General features: G+C 42.6%; 1 long non-coding RNA gene across 1 annotated transcript; it reads right to left on the bottom strand.

The window, feature by feature from the left end:
* Positions 1-2,024: 2,024 nt before the first annotated feature.
* Positions 2,025-13,831, bottom strand: LOC127161556 (uncharacterized). Its single transcript, XR_007827085.1, has 4 exons — positions 13,770-13,831; positions 12,385-12,449; positions 3,353-3,417; positions 2,025-2,753 (listed from the first exon to the last, which is right to left on the bottom strand). It is a non-coding gene; the product is annotated as an uncharacterized LOC127161556 (long non-coding RNA).
* Between the last annotated feature and the right edge of the window lie 254 nt (positions 13,832-14,085).

Here is a 14,085-nt window from a genome sequence, read left to right as displayed (position 1 = left end):
ACCCACTGACTGACTGTTGTTGCTCCCTCTGCTGCTTCATTGGTAACTTCCTGTTTGGTGGCAATATAAGGAGGCCATTTTCAAACAGGAAGTTGCGAAGTATTGTTTTGCTCTTGCGGACTCTACCAAGCCTTTATCCCTGTTTTCTTCGCTCTGTTTTTGTCATTGCCACGGTTTTGTTTTATTGTCATAGTTTTGCTTTTGTTTCTTGCCATAGTTCTGTCTAGTTTTGCCATCGTTCCTTGCCTTGTTTATTTGTTACTTTTCGGACTGCTCTCTCTGGTTATTGGACTGTGCCTGTTTTGTGGATTACGCTATTGTTTTGTCTTCATGACACTGAATGGTTATTAAAGCTCGCACTTGGATCTTATACGCTTCCTACAAGTCCTCATTACACATACATACATATGTACACACACACACACTCACACACACATATATATATATATACACAGTATATACACAGTACTGTGCAAAAGTCTTAGGCCACTATTTTCACCAGCTAAAAAATGGTTTAAAGTAAGTTATTTCTATCTTTTGCTGTAGTGTGTCAGTAGGAAACATCAGTTTACATTTCCAAACATTCTGTTTGCCATTAATTGTAATAATCTAGTGAGATTTTTGTTTGCCCAAGGAGTCTGACAACAGCCAGTGCTCCACACTGAGATCTGATCTCACCATCATCCAGTCTGTCTCTGGAATGACATGAAGAAACAGAATAACTGAAACAGACTAAATCCAGAAGAACTGTTTCAACATCTCCAAGATGTTTCAAGTAACCTACCTGCAAAGCTACCTGAAAAACTCTGCACAAGTGCACCTAGGGCAAAAGCTACTTTAAATGCAAAGGATGGTCACATCAAATCCTGATTTATTTTAGTTAATATAAGTTCATTGATAAAGAAAATCTATTTATGACATTGTTTTTGACAGCATCCTTATTTTATGTGCCTAACTGCCTAAAAATTTTAACAGTACTGTAGCTTTGTAGGTGTAGGACTCTTAAAGCATCTTGGAGATGTTGCCACAGTTCTTCTGGATTTAGTCTGTCTCCGTTTTTTCTGTTTCTTAAGGCAGACTGGATTGAATGATGGAGAGATCAGATCTCTGTTTGCACAAGGAGTCTGTGCTCCATACAAAAATCTCATTGGATTATTACAATTAATGGCAAAAATGAATGTTTAGAAATGTAAACTGATATTTCCTACTGACACACTACAGCAAAAGACCGACTTTAACTGACTTTAAACCATTTTTTAGCTGATGAAAATACTAGTGGCCTAACACTTTTGCACAGTACTGTATATAGTGGGGCCACACCTTTTTTTTTTGCTTATGGTGAAATATATTATTATATTAATATAATAATCATCATCATAATAAATGTCACATATGCATGGGCACCAGAAGCAAAAAAAAAAAAAGGTGTGGCCCCACTATATATATATATATATATATATATAAAGCAAAACCCACTTCATTTTCATTCACCCGCTAAAAATTTTATCTTCATGTATAAATATATTATATTTATACATGCAACATGAAGATAAAATTTTTTAGTTAGGAATTTTAAGCATTTGGAAAATATATTTTTAAAATATATTTCAATATATTCAACAATGTTTCACATGCATGTGAATATATTGCACTTCCGTATGGGTATGAACTTTCACTGACTTAATCCATAAGCATTTCTTTCATTAAGGGAGGAAAATCTTTAACGTATATGTAAATGTCAAATCCCTAGGAGCTTGTCAACAGTTGTGTAGTTTTTTAAAATCATAGGTTTTCTAAAGTCATAATTTTGTTATAATCCTATTTTGATCTGTTTACTATTTGCAATAATTACTATTTGCATTTCATAGTGTGATTTTTGGTGAATTGTAGTTAATAAACTAGGGTAAGTTTGATCCTAAAACATCATTGTAATTACTAATTATGATATTATGGAAAACACAATAAAAAACATACACAAATATATTGTCCCTGTTTTTTAATTTGTAGAATGGAGTTACCTGACAGCATTTTACAGTATGTCATACACTGAAGATAATCAATATAATTTCACAAAATAACAGTAACCATACATGTATGCTTTTGGCAGATGCTTTTGTTCAAAGTGATTTACATTGGATTCAGGGTGTACATTTGATGTGTACATTTTACAAAACTGCTATCCAAAACAAGCTTTATTAAGATGCTTTTGGATTTATATCCAATTTAAGCATGTGGCGTAGCAACATTTTTAATAAATGGTTAAAAACAACATTTTAAAGCCTCCTCCTTCAGATCCTCACTCAGACTGTGATCATGCTCTTTAAAAGCAAGGCTGAGGACTTGTGTTCTTATCAATGTGTTGACCATCATAATGCACAGGTAGATTCCCCTCACATTTAACAATAACAATATATTTGCCTGAAGTACAGTGTTCAATGATACACTTTGGTTTTATTCCCTTAGCGCTTTTAACAACGTACACTTCAAAGAAATCTGTACTTTCGGTATAATTACTTACTATACCAGTACAGATTTGTTTGATATTTTCCACACGGCTCTTGATGAACGATTGTGTTTCAGTTCTTTCACAGAGTTTATTGTGCAATAGATGCTTCCTCCAAGCATGTACATTCTTGGTATCAAACTGAATTGGGAGGATGTGTTTCCTCTTAAATTCAGTAAAGCTCTGACAATGTGCTTGATCACTGAGAGCCAGAATGAAAAGGAGCAAGAAGGGAGCCGCTGATCTCATGCTGAGACAAACAGGAGAAAAGGAGAGAATTTTTGTTTAATACTTCTGAAAGAAGATTCTTCTTTTTACCAATTTTGCATTTATTTGATAAACACTGTCAAAAACATTACTCTTCAGTGTGATATGATCCTTCAGAAATCATTCTAATATGCTAATTTGCTGCTCAAGAAATATTTCTTTCTTGTTTTTTTCATCATGCTGATTGTGTTCTTACCTTCAACAACTATAAAGTATTTGGCTGTTCTACATTTTTCAATTGTACACTCCCATTATAACATCTCTGCGGTATTGTTATTAAGTGAAACTTACAAACGTGTTTGAATTTTATGATGCTTGGAAAACAGCGTATAGACATGAAGTAGAACTTACTTGAATTAAAGGGATATTTCCCCCCCAAAAAATTAAAGTTCTGTCATAATTTATTCACCCTCAAGTTATTCCAAACCTGTTTCTTTCTTCTGTGGAACATAAAAGATGATGTTTTGAAGAATGTGGGGAACCAAACTGATGCTGATCTCCTTTCACTTCCAAAGTATTTTTCTTCCCCATATTAAGAAAGTCAGTGATGACCAACAACTATTTGGTTTCATTTTTGACTACCTCTTTAACGTTCTACTTGATTCCTTGTGAAGCCCTGACCAGATCTGGTGCCTTGTCATCTTGTCCTTTGTATTAAACAGGAAAAAAAACTTTTTTTAGTGGCCTCACAAGCAACAGCGACACAAAAGCGCTCAATCTAAATTTGAAATCTCCACTCTCCATTTCTTAAACAGCTTTGAACAACATACACCAAGAACTTTTCTTTACTGATGCACAGGTTGCCTTCTCCTCTGATGCCTCCTACATTGCAGATTCTCATAATGCTATGATTGTTGTTATAAATGACATTATATAATTTATAAAAACATTATGATTCACATAATAACATTATGACATGATGTGAATCTGTTTAAAATTGTGGTAAGGTTGACCTTGAAAAATCGTAAGTATTCATAAGAATATATCCACAGAAACATCATGAATTTGTCATGTTATTCTAAAAATATAATATTTTTTGGTCATGCTTTGTTTATAATGTTGTATATATTTTTCCATTATGGCCAGCAAGTAGTTCTGTAATCAGATTGCTTTGCTTCGCTTGATGATGATTCAAACAAAATTCAAAATACAAAGAATTTGGTATCTAGCAGTATAAAGATTTTGTCAGTTACAAATCTTTTGCTACAACACCTTATTGCCAGAAATAACTAATAGGGGAGAGAGGGGTAAGATTGTTTATTTGTGTGGTCCTCAAGCTAAGGGAAAATGAGGCAGAAGTACAATGAAAGTATCGTCTCGGTTACATATGGTAACCCTCGTTCCCTGATTGAGGGAACAGAGACGTTGTGTCCAGTGTACAACACTAGGGGTCGCTCTTGGGAGCCCAAACACCTCTGATAGTTCGAAAAAACGCCAATGAAATTGGGTGAGCAGAATTTGCATAGCTGGCCACGCCCAGGAGATCCGGGTATAAATAGGGCAGCGTATGCACTGCTCACTCATTCTGTTCTGAGGAGTCGAAGCGTCTCAACTCACTCAGAGGTGGTCCAGAGTTGTGGCATGGAGGACACAACATTTCCATTCCCTCCATCAGGGAACGAGGGCTACCATACGTAACCGAGACATTCCCTGTCTGTCGTACACTCCGAGTTGTGTCCAGTGTACAACACTAGGGGTCTCTATAAAAACACGCCACAAGTCTGGCCGCGCCACGAGTGATGGGCGCAGATAGTAACAAGCCAAGGTGTTAACATAAGTGCAGCTCACATCTTCATGACCGTCCAGTGTCCAAGAACTGACCTGTGACCTGTCTTGAGAACGGTGGGAAAGTACATGTTTCTCGTAGGAAAAAAGGCACTACGGAGATCACAACCTGCCCAGAGGGGGGGTATAAAGTGAATAACATTAGTGAAGGAACCTGAGGTGGGCCCCACCTCAGGGGGGAACTACCAAACTCAGGACCTAGAGACAGGCATGTCTCAGGGGAAACACCGCACCACAGAGATTTACAGGTGAAAATTACACACATGGGGCCACATGAGGAGCCACTACATATGGGGCACAAATCCAACCAAGAGTTAGTAAAGTAACCTTACCTTGTGTTGCATTTTTGTAGCGAGTTCCTCCGCCAAACTTCACCACATCTAGAAGTTCCAAATGATGGAGAGATGTCCAGGGTTCACGTCAGGGAACCTACTGAAACTTAGAAGCATAATCACCGTGAGGGGAAACGCTTAAGCAAGCACTACACCAAACCAGAGTGCTGAGTCGAAGGGCTTGCATTCAAGACTCTTAGCAGATACTGGTTCCACGCACAGGTTGTAATCTGGCAAGTGTATTAGGTGTAGCCCAACCTGCAGCTCTGTAGACATCTGTTAACGAGGCGCCATCCGGCAGGGTAAGCCTCTGGCCCGGTAGGCCGTACGGATCGCATCCACAGCAAGTGGGAGATCCTTATTTGGAGACAGCTTCCCCCTTCTGCTGTGCTCCGTAACCGGAACGTCTAAATGCTGAGCATGTTCCAGGTAAATGCGTAGGACACGGACCGGCCATAATAAGGTCAGGTTGGGGTCATCCTCCTGGGAGGAATTGCTTGCAGGGTGACCCCCGACTGAAGGCTCAGCAGATAGATCGGGAGGGGATTTGGTGCAATCAGGGAGGGTTCAACTTCCAGGCACCTCAGATAACAAATCGTGCCCCACCGTTCTGCCTTCTACCAAGTCACGGTAGCTGTACCTGGACTTGCTGTGGAAGCAGAAGGGTGCCTATCCAGGCCTCCTTGGAGGAGGGATAGCACAGATTTGATGCCGCAACTCCATGGGTTCTACCCTGAGGAAGAACGCCTGCGCCATTTCCAGGACATGCCACCGCCTAGTGGAGGGGGCTCAATCCTGTATAAGGTGCTTGCCACTGCGGGTGGACGGTCTCTGAAGGCTTCCCGGTCGTATCAGGAACCCCGGAAGTTCCAGAGATCTGGGTGAGGGTGCCAGATTGTGCCCTTCCCCTGAGGAAAGAGGTTCCCTCTCAGGGGGATGTGTCAGGAAGGAGCACAAGCTCCAAGAACCAGTTCCGCTGGGCCGAATTAGGGCTACCAGGAGAATCTGTTCTGAGATCTTCCCGACATTGCACCATGTCTGTGCAATAAGGCTTCACTGAGGACTAAGTCGCTCGGTCAGCTGCGTGCCAATGGATCTGAACCAAGGTAATCCTTGGTCAGGCCGTACCACCACTGGCAATGAGTGAATTCTGGTGAGGCAACAGAACTACCTGTGCCTGGCCAAATCAACTCCAGAACAGCCAGACCATCTGAGGGTGGAGCCTCCATTCACCTCGGAGCGGACCTGTCGCCCGGAAAGTGAGTGGCACACAGAAGCTTGAGTCTGTGCTGGCTCCAGAGCAGGAGATGGCGGGTCAGTTGTGACATGTGAAAGTAGCATACACAAATCTGTGGTTGATGTATGTCACAGTCGCTGTGTTGTCGGAGCAGACCAACACATGCTCGCCCTGAACAGGGCCGAAACCCCTTCAACTGCCAGAAACAACTTCTGGCAAATGAATGCTGAGCAGCTGAGGGACTAGCCAGACCCCAAGGCTGCATACCCTTTTCACATGGTGCCCCAGCTTTACTTGGAAGCAACTGTTGACACAGTGCGTCTAGACACTTGTCCCAGGGGCACCCTTGCCCGCAAAACCAAAGTGTCCCCAAGGGCTGAAGGTTGCAACACAAAGTATGATGTACACACGATGTGTGTCTGGGTGCCACGCCCACCTCAGGACTCAGTATGAAGTCAGTGCTACAGCGGCTCCATATGCATCGGGTCCAGCAGCGTGACCGTGGCTGAAGATGCGACATGTCCCAGAACCCTGGTACATGAAAAGCTACTGTACTGAATCTAGGCGTTCTCACGCATTGCAGTCCTGGCAATACGTGAAGAACAGGGACCAAGTCCATACAGAGAAGAGAAAAACCCCGTACTGAGGAGAGTTTACTCTTTTCCCAGACGACCTGAAGTCCCAGTCGGGCCGGGTGGTTGAGAACCACATCCCTGAGAGTGCAAACCGGACCTCAAGAGTGTGCTAGTGTCAGCCAGTCACCGAGATAACTGAGAATGCAAACGCCCATTCCTGTGAGGGGGGAAGGGCGACCTCCGTGACCTTCATGAAGCTGTGGGGCGACAGGTATAGGCCGCAGGGGGAACTTTGTACTGATGAGCCCGACCTCGAAGACAAAATCTTGGAAGGATCGAGACATGACAGTATGCATCCTTCAGGTCCAACGCCACAAACCAATCTGAACCCTGACATACAGGAATGTGTATTCTACGGTTAATATTTGAATGCGAGCTTAAACAGGGCCAGATTCAAAAAACCTCAGTTCTAAGATTGAGTCTACCACGCTTCCTGGGGACAATGAAGTAGGGGCTGACAAACCCCTACTTACATTTTGGCTGAGAGGATAGGCTTTATCGCACCCTTTCCCAGGAGGGCTGCAATTTCTGCTTGTAGAACCATAGCATTCCTGCCCTGAGCAGATTTGTAAGGGAATGCCATAGACTTTGCCGGACGCCTCGCAACGAGAGTTGCGTAGCCAAGTCAGTTAGTTCTGAGAGCTAAGAGGAGGGAATAGCGCCCGACCTTTTGGGACTCTGTTAGCAGTCTCAGGGTACTACAGCCGACGTACCTGGAATGGGGATGTCGTGGCTGAACAAGGCAATGGGTGCCGTGCCTGGAGATGAAAAGCCCCAAAAACACGGCGTGCCCTTGCCAACATGCAGAGAACCAGGTAAGTGCCCAACATATCCTGGTCTGCAGGCTCAGCATCTGGCCGTCTACGGAGGGCCATTGCTGAAGGCAACTGAGAGGGGGGACACCTTCACTGACCAGCAGTGACTGTCTGCGGAAAGGCAGACGGTCGAAATGGTTGTGCTCCCGGGTCGAGAGTAGATCTGGGTAGGTCAGTTAGCCCGCCTCCTTTGGGTTACTCGTCTGAGGAAAACTAGAAGCCCGGTTCTTGCAGGGCCTCTGGAGTTCTGCAGGGGGCCGTCCGTGGTGACACGCAGACAGAGGCAGTCGGGGGTACAGGGCCAGAGCCCGACCCATGGCTGAAACCGGACACATAATGGCCCTTGTCTGCTACCATGAAGAACTGGCATGCAATTGTATCACGGTGTCGCCAGAGGGACCAACCAGAGAAATGGGGGAAACAAGATGCGAACTTCTTCCTGCATTTCAAACAGGTTAAGCCAGAGGTGGCGCTCCTGGACCAACAAAGTGGACACCGCCCCACCCAGAGCCTGCGTAACAACTTTCATAGCTCAGAGAGCGCAATCGGTCATTATACGTAGTTCCTGTAGCTGTAGGTTAGCACCACCCTCGTACCGATCTCATAACACCTTGGCCTGAACGCTCACAGGATGGCCGTGGAGAGAACTTACAGGCCCTGGACAGGAGCTATGGGAAGAACCTCTCAAGCGGCGACGTCTTGCGGGGAGTACCCCACAATCACCTCTCCGCTTGGAGAACTTCCGAAGCCCCCTCGCTGGACCCCCATCGAGGGTGGTGAAGGAGGAGGAGTTGGTATATCGCATTCCAGCCATTTTTTTTTGTTTTTTTTTAAATGGGCTTTCCGCGATTTCATCAACGTCTCGTGCATTTCTGGGAAACAGGCACTGGAAACGAGAGTAAGGTCGTTATCCAGATGTCTATTAATCAGCCCTCCTTGGCTGCCCATTTTAAGCACGGCCACCTCAAGCTGAGAATCAGCCCCCCACAGAGGCTTGCTCAGCTGAAGCTTCAGCTACAAATGGCACACGCCCTCCTAGCGATGCTGCCGCTCACCATACCGCCTGTTTAGGAACTCCAAAATAAGTCAGCCATAGTGGAACGGACTAAGAACTCATCTGGAAATTCAATCGTGCGACGCGAGGAGTGAGAGTTTCGCGGGGTTTCACCTGGCGGAACCTTTCTCGCTTCCAATTGCTGGAATCACTGAATACAACAGTCGTGTCGATCATTCAGGGAGGTAGCCGCAACCAGAAGAACACGGAGGATAAGGTATGTTAACCAACACACAATCCCAACTGCGCCATCTCTTTCAGAGAATTTACTCTTTTAGGAGTTAGATTGCTCTTCAAGATCGCCGTCGAAGCACCCAGGGAAACTCTCACAACATTTATCTGTGTTTGAGAAGGGAGAGACTGCTGCTTGCGCTATGAATCCAACGATGAAGAGGTGAATGGTGCAGCCTCTCACAGAGAGACGCTGTATTCGGCTCCGAAGAAACAGGATGAGTGAGCAGTGCATACGCTGCCCTATTTATACCCGGATCTCCCGGCGTGGCCAGCTATGCAAATTCTGCTCATCCAATTTCTTTGGCCTTTTTTCAAACTATCAGAGGTTTTTGGGCTCCCAAGAGTGACCCCTAGTGTCGTACACTGGACACAACTCGGAGTGTACGACATATAGGGAACTAAAGTAATTTCAGGATGTTTCCAATCATTTTAAAATTATCATAATGTATCTATGATAAAGGGTTCTAAAATATGCCTTCTTATATAAAAGTGTTCCTGTGGCTCAATTTGCCCCAGGTTAGGAATAAGTTGACCTGAGTCTGGAGTAAGATGCACTAACTGGGTAAAAACTGACTAAATTTTAAAGATAATTTACCTCTTTTAAAAACTTAAACTTAATAAACTAATTTGATTTACAAACAGTCATATTTCTTTTTTGTTTTTGTTTTTCAAAGCTAACTTAAAACCAAATGTTTAATTTTCAATCTTTTGTAAGTTTGAGTAAAATTAAAAGAAAACTGAATTAGAATTAAGGAATAAATGTCACTGAAACAAACAAATATTTTAGTCAAAAGATTCTTGGCATGGTACCATTTCTGCAATGTCGAACCAGCCATTAGGGACTACAGGTGGAAAGATATATTTGATTATAATGTGATGAAAAGCATCTTTTTGTTTTTGGAAAAGGATTTGGTGCATTTGTACACTGTCAAATGCTATCAAATTAACTACAAACAATATCTCTATGTATATCTCTTAACCTGTTGTGTACTATTACATTTAAATACCAGTTTATACTTCAGAGATTTAACTTAACTTCAGTGCCTTATTGAGGGGTAAGTTAAAGTACTGGCTCAACTTACCCCACAACATTTGGCTCATTTTGCAGCATAGCTTGCATTGTGGGGAAAAAAATAGCTAAATGATTTGCATGGATTTATATGTTGCTAAATATAAATAAATATTTTTAGATCTGGATAAATTAGTTTTGATGTAACAGTCATTATATCTGTTGTGTTAAAATTTTACTTTGACAAGCCTAAAACAGTTTTTAGAGTTAATAGGTGCCTCCCACTCCTCCCATGTGTTTCTGTTTTCCACTGTCTGCCAGAAATGAAGGCTGGCTCCAAAATATATGGTCACATGAGAGTAAAAGCGTACAGTTGCCAAAATACAGGGGGTGGGTCAACTTACCCACTGGCTCAACTTACCCCCCCTCTTCCCTACATATTTCCAGCATAAATTTGATGTAACATACAACTAAGTCAGAAAATGGTGTCATTTGTCCTGTTTAGTTCCTAAAAAGTTGTTCAAAGTCTTTGTTTAAAGTCTGTTTCCTCTTGACTAATGGTTAAATAGTTTCTGCTGTAAAAACATTAAAATGTTTAAAACAAGGGTTTTTTTTCTAATTGAAACTGATTACTACAATGTAACATGCAGTATGTGAAACGCCTCGGTTACGTCTGTAACCCTCTTCCCTGAATGAAGAAACAGAGACGTTATGTCGACTGACACCATGGGGTCTCACTTGGGGAATCTTCCAGGGAGGGGCAGTCACGAGGAGCATGAGGTTGGCAAACCAGGTTCGGGTGGGCCTATACGGTGCAACCAACAGAACCTGTTCCTCGTCCTCCCTGTCTTGGAGACATCCGTGTTGATAACCACGTGCCTCAACACATGGGGTGCGGGGTTGGCTACGATGAAATAAGGTCTGTAAAATCCTGATTTCATCTCGGCTGGAGGGGCAGGCTTCTTCACCAGGAGGACCGCAATCTCCGCACACAGGACAGAGGCATCTGTGTCCGTGTGGACAGATGTGAAAAGGACGCCCCTGAACCTGGGTGGACGCCTGGTAAATTGTATCGCGTGGCTGAGTCATACCATCCGGATCAATCAATGAGACGGGCTGGGAAGCACTAACCAGGCCCCCAGCCTGTGCACAAGCAGGATCAATGAAGCGGTTACTGACGTACCTGCGGCACAGCAGCTGATGGGAGGAAGGTGACTCAACACAGGAAGCGAAGCATTCTGAAGTAAAGCCGGGCTGCCAGGGGTAGCACTTACCTTCTCCTCCTGATCCCATGGTGGTGGCACTTTCATGCCACAAGTACGAATCTGAGGAGGCAAAGCATCACTTACAAACTGAATTTGGCACTAAAAGACCCAGAGATAGAGGAAATTGCGCTTTTTGTGAAAGGGTGGGTACCCTGCCTGCAGCACAAGTACTAACCCCAGGCCCTCCCCCGGGGGTAGGGGCGCAGATGTCAGAGTCCCCTAAAAAACAGTTCCTCCCATCTCCAGGTTGCCTGTGTCAGGGTTGCTTCACCGTTTTGCAGGTGGACTTAGGAGGACCCTGGGACACGGGCATCCCTGCTGAGGGGTTCCCTCCTTCAGTGTTTCCATGGGCGGAGCAGATGTAGAGGCCACAGGGGGGCACCCTCGGTGACGGGCAGACAAAAGCCTGGCACATGATGGCTTGGTGGAATCTTGCCGGGGCAAAATGTGTTTGATCACTTCCGTCTGATTCTGTACTGTTAAGAACTGCTGGGCAAAGTCCTCAACAGTGTTATCAAAGAGGCCGAAGGGGAGCCAGAGAGCGAAGTCGGTCACCGTATACAGTCCCTGCATCAACCCCGCATCAGAACTACCCTTGTGCATTTTTTTAGCACCTTGGCCTGGTGGACCTGCAGGATGGCCATGGCATGCAGAGCAGAGGCAGCCTGGCCCGCAGTGCTGTAAGCCTTGGCAGCGAGCGCTGACGACAGCTTACAGGCCTTGGACGGGAGGTGTGGATGGTTCCGCCAGGCACCACAACCGTACGCTCCACCAGGGGAATGTCAACGTACACCCTGGCTGCCCCACCATCGAGGGTACTGAGGAGGGAAGAGCTCACACGTGACCGAACCAAAAATCTGATTGAGTGGATGCACGCCACCATCTTATATAGCTGTGTGTACAGGGGAGTGGCTTGGCATGCAAATTCCACTCATCAATGTTCATTGGCCTTTTCTTCTTAAGCTCAGAGGCGATTGTGCTCCCAAGTGAGACCCCATAACGTCAGTCGACGTAACGTCGAACGTGACTGACTGAGAGAGAACCTATATTTGAGTATGTTTTAATCTTTTATAACTAAATTAACCAACTAAATATTTTACATAAAGGAACATAATCTCTTGACACAAAGCTTCCTCAGAAAAAGTTGTACGAGATTACCATGAGATGATTTAACTTTGCAGATGCATTATTAACATTATCTTTCTGTTAACAATTTACTGCATTTGTAGAGTTTTTGTGCAGGTTTACCTGTGCTGTGCTTCAGCTTGTGCAAATCAAAGAGCCTTATCTGGAGATTGTCTCCTTTGGAAATCCTGAGACAAACGAGAGAAAAGGATAGGTAGACATTTAGTACAAGAGTGTACACCATCCATGAGAGCAGTTAATGTTGCAGTGTTAGGGAAGTCAGTCTTTTACGTCATCAGCATTTTAAAAATGTACTGTTTTCAATAGCCCTATTCGGACGATAATTGTTTCTCATGTGGATGTCTGTAAAAATAAATTTACATGGCCCCTCAGTGATAATATGGCAGATTTATTCACAGTGGAGAAGCGAGTTCTGTGATCCTATGAACCTGGGAACACTCTGCTCACATGGCCAGTCACATGATTGTCTGCTGTATATAAAATTAATTTTATTTACAAATTTATTCTTATTATTGTGTAAAATGTATTAAAAATACTTATAATGTAAAATGTATTCTTATTATCCCAAGTAAATTTTATTATATATAATCCTATTTATTATTTGATTATTTAAATATTCTGTTTAAAAATTGAAACATAGACGTACTATAGTTGTATATAATTGTATGCAATATAGTAATATTTCAGTAATATATATGCATGCCAATTACAGCAAAGTGCTACAGTTACTGTACGGTTTTTGGCAGTGGTCAAAAAGGATTTAAACATTGAATTTTGAATAGATTTCTTCTTTTAAATTTAGAGATGTGGATTCAGACGACAATTGAATTACCACATGACCTTGGTGTTTGTCAGTGAGAGATAAACACTGACATTCTGGGTTCGGGCAACAATAAAATTACAGACTACCCCTTGTAAATGGTGAAAATAACTTACATCCCCATGAGAAACAATTACCGAACAATTAACAATTAACAATGTCTAACTGACCTGTTGACAAGCTGTCATACCAGAATCTCATTTATTTTCAACTTAATATCTATCTTAATATCTATATTAATATTTTAATATCTTAATCTTAATATCTACTGACGGTTGTTACATTTACATTTCTTGTCTTGCCATGGTTGTATGAAATCATATATAGTGGTCCCAAAACAAATTTGGATATTGAAGTCATACTGTCTGAATGTCACTGCATTAGAAACAAGTATAAAAAGAACAAAATGTGTGAAGTCAGTCCACAATGGTGTAGAGATTCACATTTAATACAAGACCAATTATCCACTAAACAAATAATACTGTCTTCATGCTCAATGAATACAAAATTCATTACATTAATTAAAATGTATTTGCTTTACACAACCATTTCAATCATTGACATAATAAATAGATATGCATTAATACATAATCTGAAATTATCTGTATTCATTTAATCATATGGCTTTGGTTTAAGAGGATGCAATTTTAAGAGGATGCAAATTTACCTGTAATGGTCTTGAGTTTGGGTACATGAGAGAGCTGAAGTTGAGTCTGATCTGGAGTTCAGAAAGCAGCAACAGTGTCTGATGTGCCAATATTTATTAGGGTTGGTAAAGGAAGGTGTCAAGGTGCTTCTTGGAAATGCACTACAAACACATTTCTTGATGTTAGGCAAACCACAGTGTGTGCATTTAGTGGTGTTTTATATATTCTACTTTGGGAACTTTGAATTGCACCACAGTAGAAATGAAAATCAAAATTAATTGAGTTCATTGTTTTTACAATACCAAGTGTAATATGAGTGATGTATTGCATTTAATA

The sequence above is a fragment of the Labeo rohita genome, unplaced genomic scaffold, assembly GCF_022985175.1.
Source record: "Labeo rohita strain BAU-BD-2019 unplaced genomic scaffold, IGBB_LRoh.1.0 scaffold_67, whole genome shotgun sequence".
Lineage (NCBI taxonomy): Eukaryota > Metazoa > Chordata > Actinopteri > Cypriniformes > Cyprinidae > Labeo > Labeo rohita.
This window is presented reverse-complemented; position numbering and strand designations above follow the sequence as displayed.